This window comes from Lampetra planeri, chromosome 34 (genome assembly GCF_965212315.1).
Source record: "Lampetra planeri chromosome 34, kcLamPlan1.2.h2, whole genome shotgun sequence".
Classification (NCBI taxonomy): Eukaryota; Metazoa; Chordata; class Hyperoartia; order Petromyzontiformes; family Petromyzontidae; genus Lampetra; species Lampetra planeri.
In genome coordinates this window covers 581,383-594,800 of record NC_136140.1, presented here as the reverse complement: position 1 = coordinate 594,800, position 13,418 = coordinate 581,383, and the positions used below count along the sequence as shown (strand labels likewise).

Below are 13,418 nucleotides of genomic sequence, written 5' to 3'. Positions count from 1 at the left end.
CACGTTTGTGTCACAGGCCATGCACTGCCGATGAGACTCACGAAAGTCGAAACTGTTCCAGGTTTTTCTTTGTTGAAGCAAATTCTGTTGGATAACATTGGTCCAGAAGACCCATTGGTCTTAATTTTTTACACTTTTCTGTTTATTTATGAGAAGTTTATCAATGAACTCTGATCGCAATTCATTATTATGATCTATCTTTTACGTGTTTTACATTATAACTGCACAACTCGTCAAAGTTGCATTGAAAGTTTCTTGAAATTAATTCAATAAAGATGCTTAATTTCACTTCGAGGTGTAGATGTTATTTTCAATAGACGTTCACATATTTGACCTTTTCACATATCCGCCCATACCTGCCGTCGCCGGCCAATCGGATCGTCAATGTTGCCCGGTTAATACAAATACCCACCCAGTGGCTCACGTAATGTTGACTAAACGCACGCCGCCTGCGCTGCCCGCGGCGTGTTAATCCGCGATCCCGCTACTGTACCGCCTCGACGTGGCGCCTGCAGGCGGGGAGCGCAAGGTCGCCGCTCGCTGCAGAGGTTGGCGGTTCGGACTCGGCGCCCCCCCTGGTTATCACTGCGGTGCTGAGTGTTAACCACGACAATGGCAATACGCGCCGTCTGCTGCAGACCGCCCCCCCCCCCCCCACTCACGGCATTCGCTAGAGTAGTTGGCCATTGCGTGCCGGCGTCAAATTTGCCCCACTTGACAACATTACCCGCAAGGTTACTCGATCGCGATCACACACACCCGGGGCTGCAAGCATCGGACCCCTACTGGCAGACCGATGCCCCAGATTACTGTCGCAATTGAGAATCATCCTGGCCTCCCCACTACCAGGACATCTTTGAAAAAGAGCTTAATAGCTCATTGGATTCCTCCAGTATAAATATATATATTCTGATTATGATTGTGAGTTTTCACCCGGTTACACAAAATACAACTTAGAGCGTGAGACGTGTCTGTCTGAGTGCATGCTTACACATTTCTCAATGTTATGCAGCGAACATTAACATATTCACTAAAGGATCGCATTCCTACAACGGTATTCACAAAAGAGCTCCCCTGGTATGAGTACAATACACGAGGTTCGCTTACAGAGACAAACATCCCCTGTGTGGGTTTAGTCTTGCAGTGGAGCGGCGAAGGTACCAGCACTTACCAACTGGCCACTTTTATCTCCCCGATACTCTTACAAACACGCACACGCAACACCACCAGGTTCCTATTCAAGGTTGAGTCTACGTGGGGAAGGCCCGCAATGGGGTCAGATGCTATTGATGTTGTGCATGGCCAGGAATCGAACCTCGGCTGCCGGGATGGATGAACTGCCGTGACACTGCCGCCCCACTATACCTGCACACGAAATGAAGAAGCTGCCACAGTGGTGTCATGGTCGGCACACCACTGGACTTGCAATCCACAAGTCACCGGTTCGATTTCTCAGTGGAGCAGTTGAAACAACGAGCGAAGTTCTTAAATCCCCCGCCCCACCGCCTCTGTCAACTCAAAAGTATCAACAACAACAAAAACCACAGCGAGGCTATCGGCAGGCCGCATATGGTGGGACAAAGTGTGGGTATCACCAACCTCTTCCAAGACTCTGACCAGCGTGGAAGAGTAGACCAATACCCTCTAGAGCTCCCTAGAGTGGAAGCCCTTTCACAAGCAGTGGCACCATGCAGCAATTGCAGGGCTTTACCTTGGCTCTGCAAGCAAACAGGCGCTGGGTCTCAGCATCCCCCTTGCAAGTGAGATGTGGGCATTTATTGTATAGAGGGGTTAGGTGACCGTATTGTCTATAGGTACATTCTGAAACCCACTTGCTGGACTGCTTCTCAAGCAGGCACACCAGTCGGGAGTCAACTTGGGTTAAGTACTAGATTGCGGGACACCCACCTATCAGTGGTCGTCCCATGGACATGCTGGCCCTCACCATGGGAACGTGTAATTTCCACCACTGGCTTAATATCGCTTTCGGGGGTAAGCGACACACCAAGTTTATTGGAGCAAGGAGACACTTTGGCCTTTGAGTGATCCAGTTATTCTGCTATCACTGCTCAATGATTTAAAATAGCCATTAAGATTACTTTATTATTAATGTTATGTATTGCTTTCATGAGACAAGCCTTAAGGATGCCTTATTTATGAATCACTTTAAACACCTCCCCGTACGTTCAGTGGTATAGTCCATCCGTATATGGCTTTTACCACTCAGCCTTACTGTGGCTTCTTTTCCATGCCTTTGTTTCCCATCCTGCGGTGGTGAATTCCATCCGTATGGCTTGAATTGGCGAGCCTTTAAAAATACCTTCGTGATAACAATCACCCCTCTATAACCCCCATTTACATATTTTAAGTGCAACATTTAAATCGTTTATACTTCAGAGCTCTTCACGCACAGAATAGCGTGTGAATTAAAACTAGCGACAACCCCACTAAGTGGCCTCGCGTGCCGAAAGGGCGATTTGTAAGAATCGTTCACAAAGTCAAACAGTCTCACCACTCCAGCGAGCGTCAAGGAGCGCGCAGGCTGAATAAGCGGAGAGTGAATGTCACGTTCCCATGGCGGTGACCAGTTTATCCGTAGGACAGCCGCTGTTGACTTCCCGCCAATCTGTACTGCACGTGCATTGAGAACACGAGACGAGGATGATGATGTTGGTTAAGATTAACGTTTACAGTAAGCGTTGTTTTTTGGGGTGTTTGGCTCCCAATGATTTTCCAATCGTGTTGCCGGCGTTGCGCCACAAGGGCAAGACATTTCCATTCGGAAATGTCACAGCGAGCAGCGTAGACTCAAAATAAACAAGGACCCCCTTCCATTATTTGTCTCTCCACATAAAACAAATGTTAATACATTTTTAAACAACCCACCGCGGCCTTCCGGGAGTGCATCTTTATCAGCGGCATTGGTAGGAGCAAAACGCTGGCCCGGTTTCACCACTCACCACCATCTCGTTGGCAGAGTCAGGCCCGCGTGAACCAATGCTGTCAAACTGCCCGCAAGCCTCTAGGCAAGGACCCTTTTTGTAAGAAATGGGTCCTAGTTTGAGACTGAGCTATATAAAACTATAACATAAATAACCGTGACGCATCACTGTGCGGAGAATGCCGCTGACACGATCGAGGCTGCGGCGCATCTTCTCCGCGGTAGAAACGTCCCAGAACGGCTTGGCAAGTGACTGGAGGCGGCCTCTCTGTTCACTTGATGTGGCCCACATTTGTTGGAGGACCTCTGGGGCAACACAAATATAAATATAAATTAAGCGCCGATCTACATTTAATGTCACGTATTTTTTTCGCGTGTTTTTTTCATGTGTTCGGTCATTGGCGACTGGGCTGAGGCCGTCAACTGACTCGGCCGTGATCGGGTTCAGTCACGGCTGCCTGCAACCCCAGGTGCAAGCCCACGACCTCCAGCGGTGCCCGTCAAGCGACCCTGTCGTGCGAGCATCAGCCCCCAGAGCCAGCCGGCTACCTCCAGACGGAGCTTGGGTCGCACTAATTGTGTCGCTGGTGGAGGTAGGAGGGTGGTAATGTGTGCGTGGGTAACGTAGCAAGTGGAGCCGTGGCTGGGTGCAGCAGGGGTTATCGGTTTCTCTGCTGTACTCGCCTTATCCGCCACCGCCGCCGCCACGGTGACATTTTGTGCGAGGACAAGCCAGGAGGAAGGAGGGATTGGAAGAAGATGTGGGAGACCTTTTCCCAGCGGTGGGAAGTTACCCGCTGGTAGCGACGGAATTGTGTACATATGTATTGTACAAGCCTTTGCCAATCCACTGCTGGATGAAGGCCTCCCCATGGGATCGTTTCACCGTGCTTTACCATGCTGCTCGGTGTGGTTTGGTGAAGAGAATGCCACAGGACCAGTTCAAATAAACACTCAACACTGATGTTAGCCGTGCACGGGAATTTGTTCTTAAGAGCAATTCGCTAATCGTTGTGTCACCGCTTCGCCCCATTAATTAAGTATACAGGAGGTTAAAAATAACTCGCAGTGGAGACTACGCTGACATCAAACACACATCGACCGCTACAACCACTCGGATTTCCCAAATCCTATCTTTAATTCTGCCTTGCACACGATCTTACTTCGACGCATTACTTGTTTCTAGACTGCAAGACCGATTAACCTGGCTGGGCCAGGTTAATCTCCAAAGCATACAATAAATGTAAAACTCATTGAGTAAGAATGTATTTTCGTTTAGTTTGTTGTCCTTCCCACCGCACATCTGGTTAGCACGGTTGGCTACGTACGGTGCGAAAGAAGTTCAACATACACACAACTCTGTCCCTTTCCTATCCGCGGGGTTTGTTCAGGACCCAAAACCTCAACATGGTAGATGCCCCACGACATGAAAGTTGACTGTACCATGGAGAAAACAAACAGCTCACGTCGTACTACTCTATGGTTCTTTAGGTAAAGTCACGTAGAAAGAAAATAAATTAAATAATAATAGAATACGACGTTTCGATTGCAACACAAGCATCCATCATCAGGTAAGATTGAATGAATGCAATAACAACACAGAGAGTCGGCTAACACAACAGTCAGCACCCTACCTGGTTGATTACGTTCTTCCGAAGATTGCTAAGTTTGAGAGAGAGACAAACACAGCCATGGAGACACACAGACAGACACACAAGCAGAGAGAGACACACACATGTGCCTAACTCTACGTGACTTTACCAAAAGAACCAAACCATATAGTAATCCCTGCAGTCACGAAAGCTTGAAATCTAGTTTGAACTCACTTCGTCTTCCCTCTGAATTTCCCAAACACCTGGGATCGGTGCATTGCTTCAGACGTGCCCACTGGCGTAACTCCAGATTGCATTTGACATCGTACAACTCAGCAGTAGAACTGCTGAACCTTGTTGTGACAGCTCTCTCGCTGGTTCAGCAGTTCCACTTCTGAATTATTCTTATTTTTCGCCTGAGGACGACCGCTTGTGTTGCGATCGAAACGTCGTGATATTTTATTATTATTTTTTCACCCACGTGGCTTTACCGAAAGAACCAAAGAGTATGGATTCCTGCAGTCACGAAAGCTTCAAATCAAGATCGTACAATAGTCACGCTGTATCTGTTTAATATTTCAGTAACTTCATGTTGTAATCGTGGCCACGATCACTCTAAAGATATTCTGCCCGTGGCAACCCCCGACCTGGATTGGAACTGACGACAAACGCAGAGATGAGTGCTCCTGATCGTCACCTCACCTCTACGCATCGCCACGCACGCGCACCGCGCCATTACTCATCCCCGTGCAAGATCCCACGGCCATGAGCCTTGCTGACACGACACATTTACATTCCTGCCATCCTCAATACGCCAGTGGATGGAGGCCTTTCAACGCCATAGCAGTGGTCCGGGTGGGTATTTTGTGTTGCCACACTTCCCCACGCTGGTCAGTGCGGGTTGGCGAAGGGGGTGGTGGGCTGGACCAGTTCTGAAACCACCGGTCACTCACGTTAGCCGCGCATGGGAATTGAAACTCTTCGGTTTTTCGGTAAAGTCACGTAGGGGAAAAATAAATAATAAAATAAAAATTATAGAAATAATAATAGAAATACAAATCTTATTATTTCTATTATTTTACTTTATTATTTATTTTTACCTACGTGACTTTACCGAAAAAAACTAAGAGTATGAATCCTTGCAGTCACGAAAGCTTCAAATCTATGGGAATTGAACTCGGGTCACCGGGTTCATAGCACAGCGTGATAACCACTATACCACTACTCCACCCTTCATCATCATTAGCAATGGTCAAGCCACTGCTAGATGAAGGCTGCACCCTGATTGACATATATACTGGTAGGAACCTCCTGGTACTGGTAGGAACCCACTGGTTCCACGAGCCCACAGGGGATTATTGTGTCCGTCCAGCCGTCGTGCATCCAAAAATGGGAGGGGTGGGGCTGGGTGGAGAGGGGAGGGTGGGGAGGGGCTGGGTGGGGAGGGGCTGGGTGGGGAGGGGAGGGTGGGGAGGAGTTGGGTGGGGAGGGTGGGGCTGGGTGGGGAGGGGAGGGTGGGGAAGGGCTGGGTGGGGAAGGGCTGGGTGGGGAGGGTGGGGAGGGGCTGGGTGGGGAGGGTGGGGCTGGGTGGGGGGTGGGAGGGGTGGGGCTGGGTGGGGAAGGGCTGCTCACCCAGTGGTGCCCTTATAAAACTCAACGTTTAACCTACTCACGCCGGCTTGTGCCCGCCCTCACAGTCGGGCATATTTGCGGAATACACCACGCCGCCGTTGACCCTGGCCATTGACTGAGCAACCCAACGTTCCTACCAGCTCCCTCCGCAGGAATGTGTTATTTTTTCATATTTTTTTCCAAACGCTGGCTTACAAAATAAAAAAAATAAAAAACATGACATAGATTAGGGGCAATGGATTTTTCCTTCCGATTACGAGCGACAAATCCCACCCTCCTCCTCCCCATTTCCCAGCAATGATCGAGGCCATCCAATCACCTCCCCCAAAACAACAACAATGGTCCAGCCCATATCACATCGCCCCACCTCCATTGGGGAGAAGCTCAACACGGGGGGAGGAGGTTGAACATCGTCACGTGGAGGAGAGGAGCCAATGGGAGGCGTGAGAAGGCGGCGATATAAAGGGCGGCGCGAGTGAATGAGCGCAGGGATTGAGAGGCGTGAGTGGAGCGAGGAGCTGAGCTGCTGCTGCAGCAACCACCACCACCACGACCACCACCACGACTGATCCCACAAAGACCACCGCAGTCACCCACCCACCGCCAGCCTGTCAACCTCATCTACAAGGCGAGTGAGCGCTCGGGGTTGTGGATGTTTAAAAATAAGAGGAATGAGCTTTGCTGCTGTGCAACCTTTTAGATCGAATAAAATATAAACATCGCTTCCGAGACGTTTCACAACAACGAATCTCATTTCATTCAAATGCTTTATTCAAGCTGATTTTAATCTGGTCATTTTTCTTTCATGCAAAACAAGCTACCGGACGCATCGTGGCAACACACTTACAGGTTTAGCAAACAACATTACATTATGCTTGTGTTTTGATGTGTTTATTTTAATATATTATACAAAGCGTCGTCTTCGGTCGTGTTATTGTCGGTGAGCGTTGCGTTTCCAAAAGAACCCCCCCCCCGTCTGTGTGTGTGGGGGGGGTATCGATTAGCGCCACGCTGCGCTACGAACCCGGCCACCCGAGTTCGATTCCCATTCACGGCCTCTCATGGCCAACAGCGGTGACGATTATCTGAACCGGTTCCTGGGCATCCTCCCCTAGGTCGACTCTGCCTCAAATGAGTAGCTGGCGCGGTGCGTTAAAACATCGCCACTGGGGAGACAAAGGCGGCCGGGCGTGGTGCTGGCCTTCATAGGTGCTGCTCGCTACCGGCACTTGCCCCTCCAGAACACGACCCGACGTCGCCGCTATTGTCGTGAATGCGACGACTGACGCGATGTCGCGGCAATGTTTTGTTGACAGCGTTTTTGTTGTGGGGGAGCGGAAGAGAGATGTAGGGGAGATACCCCCCCTCCCACGCCAGTGCGGTGTGGGACTGTGAAGTTGTCCCTCATCCACGCCCCGCGATGACCGCTCTGTCTGCGCTACACCTGCGGTCTGGATGTTCCACACTTGAAGTATGGATGTTGTGTGTGTCTGTGTGTGTCTTTGTCTGGCCGGTGTGTTAAGACGCACGGTAGGGACATTTAGCCGGTGGCACGGTGGAGGAGCACGCGGTCGTACAAAGAACCCCCCCCCCCCGGACACGTGCCTTTGATTTACTCGCTCTGCTGTAGGCGAGCGAGGCTCTCCGTGGCTACTCCAGGTTCCTTCCGTACCAGTGGATGTGAGCGGTGGTTTGCACGCTGCACTACGAACCTGGCCCCACATTGGTTTGGTTCCCGTCTGGCGGCTAACATCAGTGGCGAGTGACATCCACACGGGTCGTGGCCACGCAGCGTGGTTCGTGAGACAGCTCCCACCGCTCAACATGGCGTGGGGAGGCCTTCATCCAGCAGTGGATTGACGGAGGGCTGTACGTTGTTTTTGTTATCATCAGATACGTGAGTGAACATGGTGAGTCAGCGTGCGTAAAGGTACATTTATGGCCGTTTAATGGGATTTGACTGTTCATTACAAAAAATCCTTGAAATGATCAAGAGGAATTTGTACGCACACTTGCTAAGTATATACAGTATGTGCTTAGCATTCTTTATTTAATCGGGTGAGATTCCTTTAAGATTCATCCCGCGAATATTACTGAGCTGAAGCCAAATCGGTGTCCCACTCGGACGCGCATGCGTTGGGGTCTAATCTCCTGTTTACGCGCCGAGCCAACAGTGGGAGTTCCACGTGAATGCTTGGGCCATGACACTGGAACACCAATAGCGTCATTCCTGCGAGTGACGGGGTCAGTCTTCGTTGTCCACTCAACAGAAGACCGACCGGGCCCTCTGGCAGATTCCGTGTGGGCAGATACGGTGGTGCGTCTGTAGCGGTAATCGAACCGCTGCCAGCTCGATTGGCAGAGCGCTCGGAACCACGCGGTCCGCCACCCGTGCTGCTGCTGCGGCTGTTGTTGTTGTTGTGTCAACCGACGCCTACGTGCGGCTAAAGCGTTGTCGCTGCACAAACAGAAGCCGCCGCAGTCGTCGTCTACGGCTAAAAGAGACGAACCTCCACGCGCTGACATGGGGTTTAGCTCCAGCAAAGCTGAACTATATATATGTGTTTAATCTGTGTGCCTGCAATACATGCCGGCGACTTGGAAGATACCGTTGACAGATCACACGCAGATGATGATGATGATGTGCGTTACGCATTGACCTGCGGATGTTTGGGGGGCAGGTGGATGAGGTGGTGGCAGTAGAAGGCGGGGAAGTCAAATTCTTGTTGGCGAAAGAGCCCTGCGGTGTAAAATACAAAGAATGTGAAAAATGTCCAGCAAAGGACTTTGGTGCAAAGTATAACAATAACTGAATCGACAATAACAAATCGATCTGCGAACACCAAACGAAACGAGCAATGGCATGTGAATCTTGTCGTGGAGTGGTGGCGCCGCGGTTAGCGCGCTGGCGTGGGGAAGCCTACATCCAGCAGTGGTTGGTAAGTAGGCACCGCGTGGGGGAGATGCCAGCCAGTGGTGAGCATATCCACGGAGAAAATGGTTCCCACCACAGGAATGTGGAATTTCCACTGCAGCCTTCGGGTGGCCGACGGAGATGAGCAACCGCCACTGTCACTCGTGCCGAGCTGTTGTGGGTGGCGCTCCTCTATCGGTGTTGGACTTTCCACATTACTGTGGCAGTGGACATGCTTACAAGCCTGGCGAGAACGCCTCAATACAACACGACAATTCAGTCGTCTCTCATCCATTTGCAAGCTGTTCATTTAAGTTCTGCATTCGTGATTGTAAGGTCATCATATTTTACTGCTGAAGTCGGCCTCACGCGAACATCTTCGCTTGCGCAGCATCGCGATGAATGCTGTCGCAAGACCCTGTCTAACCAGCGACAGCGCGAGCTCCACACAGTACTTTGACGCAAAAGCCCGGCTTCAGCAAGAAACGTCCCGTACAAACTTCCTGCCCAAAAGCAATCTTGCATGGGTGGAAATAAATAAATATATAAATAGCCGTGCACATGCACAAGGAAAGCGGTAAGAAAGAAATGTGAAACCGTCTTAAATTCATTCCACATGTCTTCTGTGGCCATTGGCCAGAAAGATAAATGCTTGCAGCATTCCTTCACTGCAGCATTCTCAATGGATGTGTGCGCGGGTGGCGATAGGGGAGACGGATGGACACGGGCCAGGTCCTCAACGTCCCTGCCCTCGAGCGTCTGCTGAGCGCACGTGTCAGACGAGAGACGGGCACGCTCGCACAGCCCCCCCCCCACGCGTTGTCTTCCGTGAGACGGGCGGCGCGGTGATTGGAGCATTGGACTCGCAATCTCGAAGGTTTGCGAGTTCACATCGCAGCCAGAGGTCCGCTCGGCTCCTCACTGTCCCTCCAGAGGCTCCATGTGAACGGGCACCGTGGTTTTAAGATGACGGCCCCGACTGTCCGACTTTAGACTTCTCAACACCGGCTCGGGGCCGCGAACAGAGACGTCGATTCAAAACTCGGTGCTTGCTTGTGGCAGATTGGCGTCTCTTGGTAGAAAGGGCTTCCCCCTCCTGCTGCCAGGTACCAGAAGGGCCGTCTTGTGTCGGTGTTGCCATGGCGCGCGGCACATCGCCATGGCGGCAGGAGCAGAACAGCTGCTCCCGGCGCAGTGTGCCGCTGTAGTGACGTGTCGGACAAGCCGCTCGCGATCAGCACTTGTCTCCCTGCAGCCTTCGTCAACAAAGCCCATTGTGCTTGACCCCGGTGATCCGTGGAATTGGGCATCAATCAGGTACCGTGCCACAGTTTGAATCTCGCACGCAGCGCTGTGTTCACATAATATATATTGGGAGTCGTGCAAGGCATTTGTTTAATTGGTTAAATAAATGTTTTTTTAATCCGGTGATCAGCGAGCAAGCTTCCAAACCGATGTCTCACGGTCGTTTTGAATTCGACGAGCTAATGACCCTGAACCAGCCTCGACTTCTCATCAGCACGAAATTAATTAAATCGTCATCCTCCCCGTCAGCCATGATCAACCCACTGCTTGCTTAAAACCTCTCCAAGTTGTCACGGATTTCCAAGTCCTGCAATGTAGCAATCTAATCCAGTACCCCACCACGATCTAATCTTCTATCATTGCTCCATCTCCACAGCGTAGTCCTCCTCAAGCACATTCTATCGCTTGGATGCCACTCGGACGTTAACATGCCAGAGTCTGTCAAAATACTGCCGATCCTTCCTGGACCTTCAGGAGCCGAAATCCACCATTCAAGTCGTGCAAAGCGAGCTCGGGAGCATGCACACGCTCTTGGCCACCAAACTTCCCGCCGCCACAATCTCCATCCATTCATCGATCTGGGCATAATGTAACGGGGCCTTAACATTGATTAGCTGGCTTCAAGAAGCGGCCCCCTTTTATCAAAGCTCTGAAGCTGCCAAACGTCATCCATTATTCACGGGCGAACGGATTGTACTGCGGGCCCGTGAGCGGCACACAGAAGGCAGCAATCTTGATTTGAAGCTTGGCATCGGGTACGCCGAGGAGTTAGCAGCGATTTTTTTTTTATAGGCGGCTATATTATTCGTCGAGCCGACGGCACCACAGCTCTGCCATCAAACCACGGCCACCTTGGCAGCAGAGCAGCATTTAATTACCATGTTGCACACGGTTAAAGTGTCACGTATTTAATTGTGCGGATTTAGTTCCGCAATGACTTCACGTTATTGATTTATTGCGACTGCATTCCCATTTGGTAATTAATCATTACCCTTGGTGTCCCCTAGGTCTACTCGGCCAAAACGCGTTCGTGTCGTTTTTGATGTGGGCCTCGATAATAATAATTGCTGTACTTATCCAGGAATTGTCACACTGAATCCAAGGACTTTTTTTCAGCAAGATACTGCTACATTGGCTTTTATAAGAAGATAACGTTCAGCCAATGTGTGAGTGTTCATTCATCTGTCCTGCGGAGACTGGTGACAGGGCAAGCATGGTACTGGCTGGCCACACCTGGCCCCCTCGGGTGCCATAACAGCGCTGGGAGCCCCTATAACCTACGAGGCTAACTGGGCACCTTTTCTATTTGCGTGTACAGGAGCACCACACAGCTATCGTCTGTTGGCCTAAACAGGGACCTTTGTCTTTAACTCTGTAACTGTTGCACGTGGTTCAGTGTGCGTCTTGTTGAGGGCAGCAGTGGCACAGCGATTCTGCGACGCAACTTTGATCCTGGCTCGTGGCCAACACCGGTGACGAATATCCAGACCGGTTCCAGGGCCTCCCCTAGGTCTGCTCGTGTACCTGCAACGGTGTATAAACATCGGAACTGGGGAGACAAAGGCGGCCGGACTTGGTGTTGACCACCCATCCCCTCGTGTACAGTGTTTGCCTTCAGAAGTGCTCGTGAACAGCACTTGCCCCACCAATCTGTTCATACCATAGGGGTGATCTTTATTTCTGCGTGCATTTTGGTGCTTAAATCTGTAATGTGAACGTGCGTTGCTCTGTGTTTGTACGAGAGTGTTTGGTTCCGCACATTCATATCAGCGTGAGCGCCTCTGAATGTGTAACTGTGCATGCATCAGTACACGTATCATCTGTGTACTCCTGCCCATGAATGTGCCCGTGTGTATTCACTCACTGCACACGTGACCTCGTGTGTGCAGGTGTATGATTCTGTGTACACGTATATATCGGTGTGACGATCCGAATATATAATTGTACACGTGTGTATCTGTGTACATATGTGTAACCATATGCGTGGGTGTGTATGCGTGGGTCTTGACGCGTATCACGATGTGGATCTGTGCGTATCAGTAGACGAGTGCATGCATCGGCGTATTTCCGGACGCGCGCACACTGGCACGTGCGCCTGCCAGCACGCACGCACGCGTGGATAACCGCAGCTCGGCTGCTCGTGTGCGCACGTCTGCCCGCGCGATTCGTGCTGACGACGATTCTGCAACAAAGCGGCCCCGGCGAGTCTCCAGCGCACGGCGCTTCCCCGCGGTGCCACAGCTGCCGCTGCATTCATCTTATTTCGAATGTTTTTCTGCAATAAATTTTCACGTAAGCCACTTTGAGCTATCATTTGTGGCCAGGTCGCTTCTGAAAAATAAGTGAATATGTCATTGGGCTTTACCTGGTAAGATAAATATAGTTTTATTTGAATATTTTTTTATGATCTGTTAACCTTTCCTATACTTTCCACTCCTACCGTGTATTTTGCACTGTTGTTGTCAAGTTCTTACCCACCGCTACTGGTCATCTGTACAAAAAGAGCTTTATAGGTCATGGGATTCCTACAGTAGAGATAAATATTGTGATAATCTGATTCTGCGGCTGCCGCCACCGCCGCGCTGCGGGTGGGACGCAGCCTGGGGCCGCTGTAGGCGGTGCGGTGGAGGGAGATGTCGGGGGAAGCGTGGAGGGAAGGGGGGGGGCTTTGAGCTGTCAGAGCCTCGCCTTTGAAAGTCGCACGGGGGACAGCCTGCAACCCTCCCTTTATTTTGGTCGTCACTCGCGTGCTTCGTGTTTCGGTTGCGTCGTCTGTGTCCCGTCGCGTAAAATCTGCCCTCGCGCTCGCACTCGGCTGAACGATGGGGTGGCACTCCTCTCCATTGGTGGCCGTGAGACGGAGGAAATTCCACGTTCCCATGACGTCTGGCCGGTCTCTCCGTAGCACGACCACTGTAGACTCCGCACAACATGGTATATATTCCTTTTTATTGACCCAAAATGGATGATGGGCCGAGTTGAGCTCTCTGACCTGACCTCTGCCACCCGACTTGCATGAATTATTCGTAAGAGC

General features: G+C 50.9%; 1 protein-coding gene across 1 annotated transcript in view; it reads left to right on the top strand.

Annotated features, from left to right (window-relative positions):
• The first annotated feature begins 6,652 nt into the window (after positions 1 to 6,652).
• LOC144730012 (protein FAM107B-like) overlaps positions 6,653 to 13,418 on the top strand; it is a 28,299-nt gene continuing 21,533 nt past the window's right edge. The window contains exon 1 of the mRNA XM_078610454.1: positions 6,653 to 6,793. The gene's annotated coding sequence lies outside the window, so the exon portion shown is untranslated. The remainder of the gene's footprint in view (positions 6,794 to 13,418) is intronic.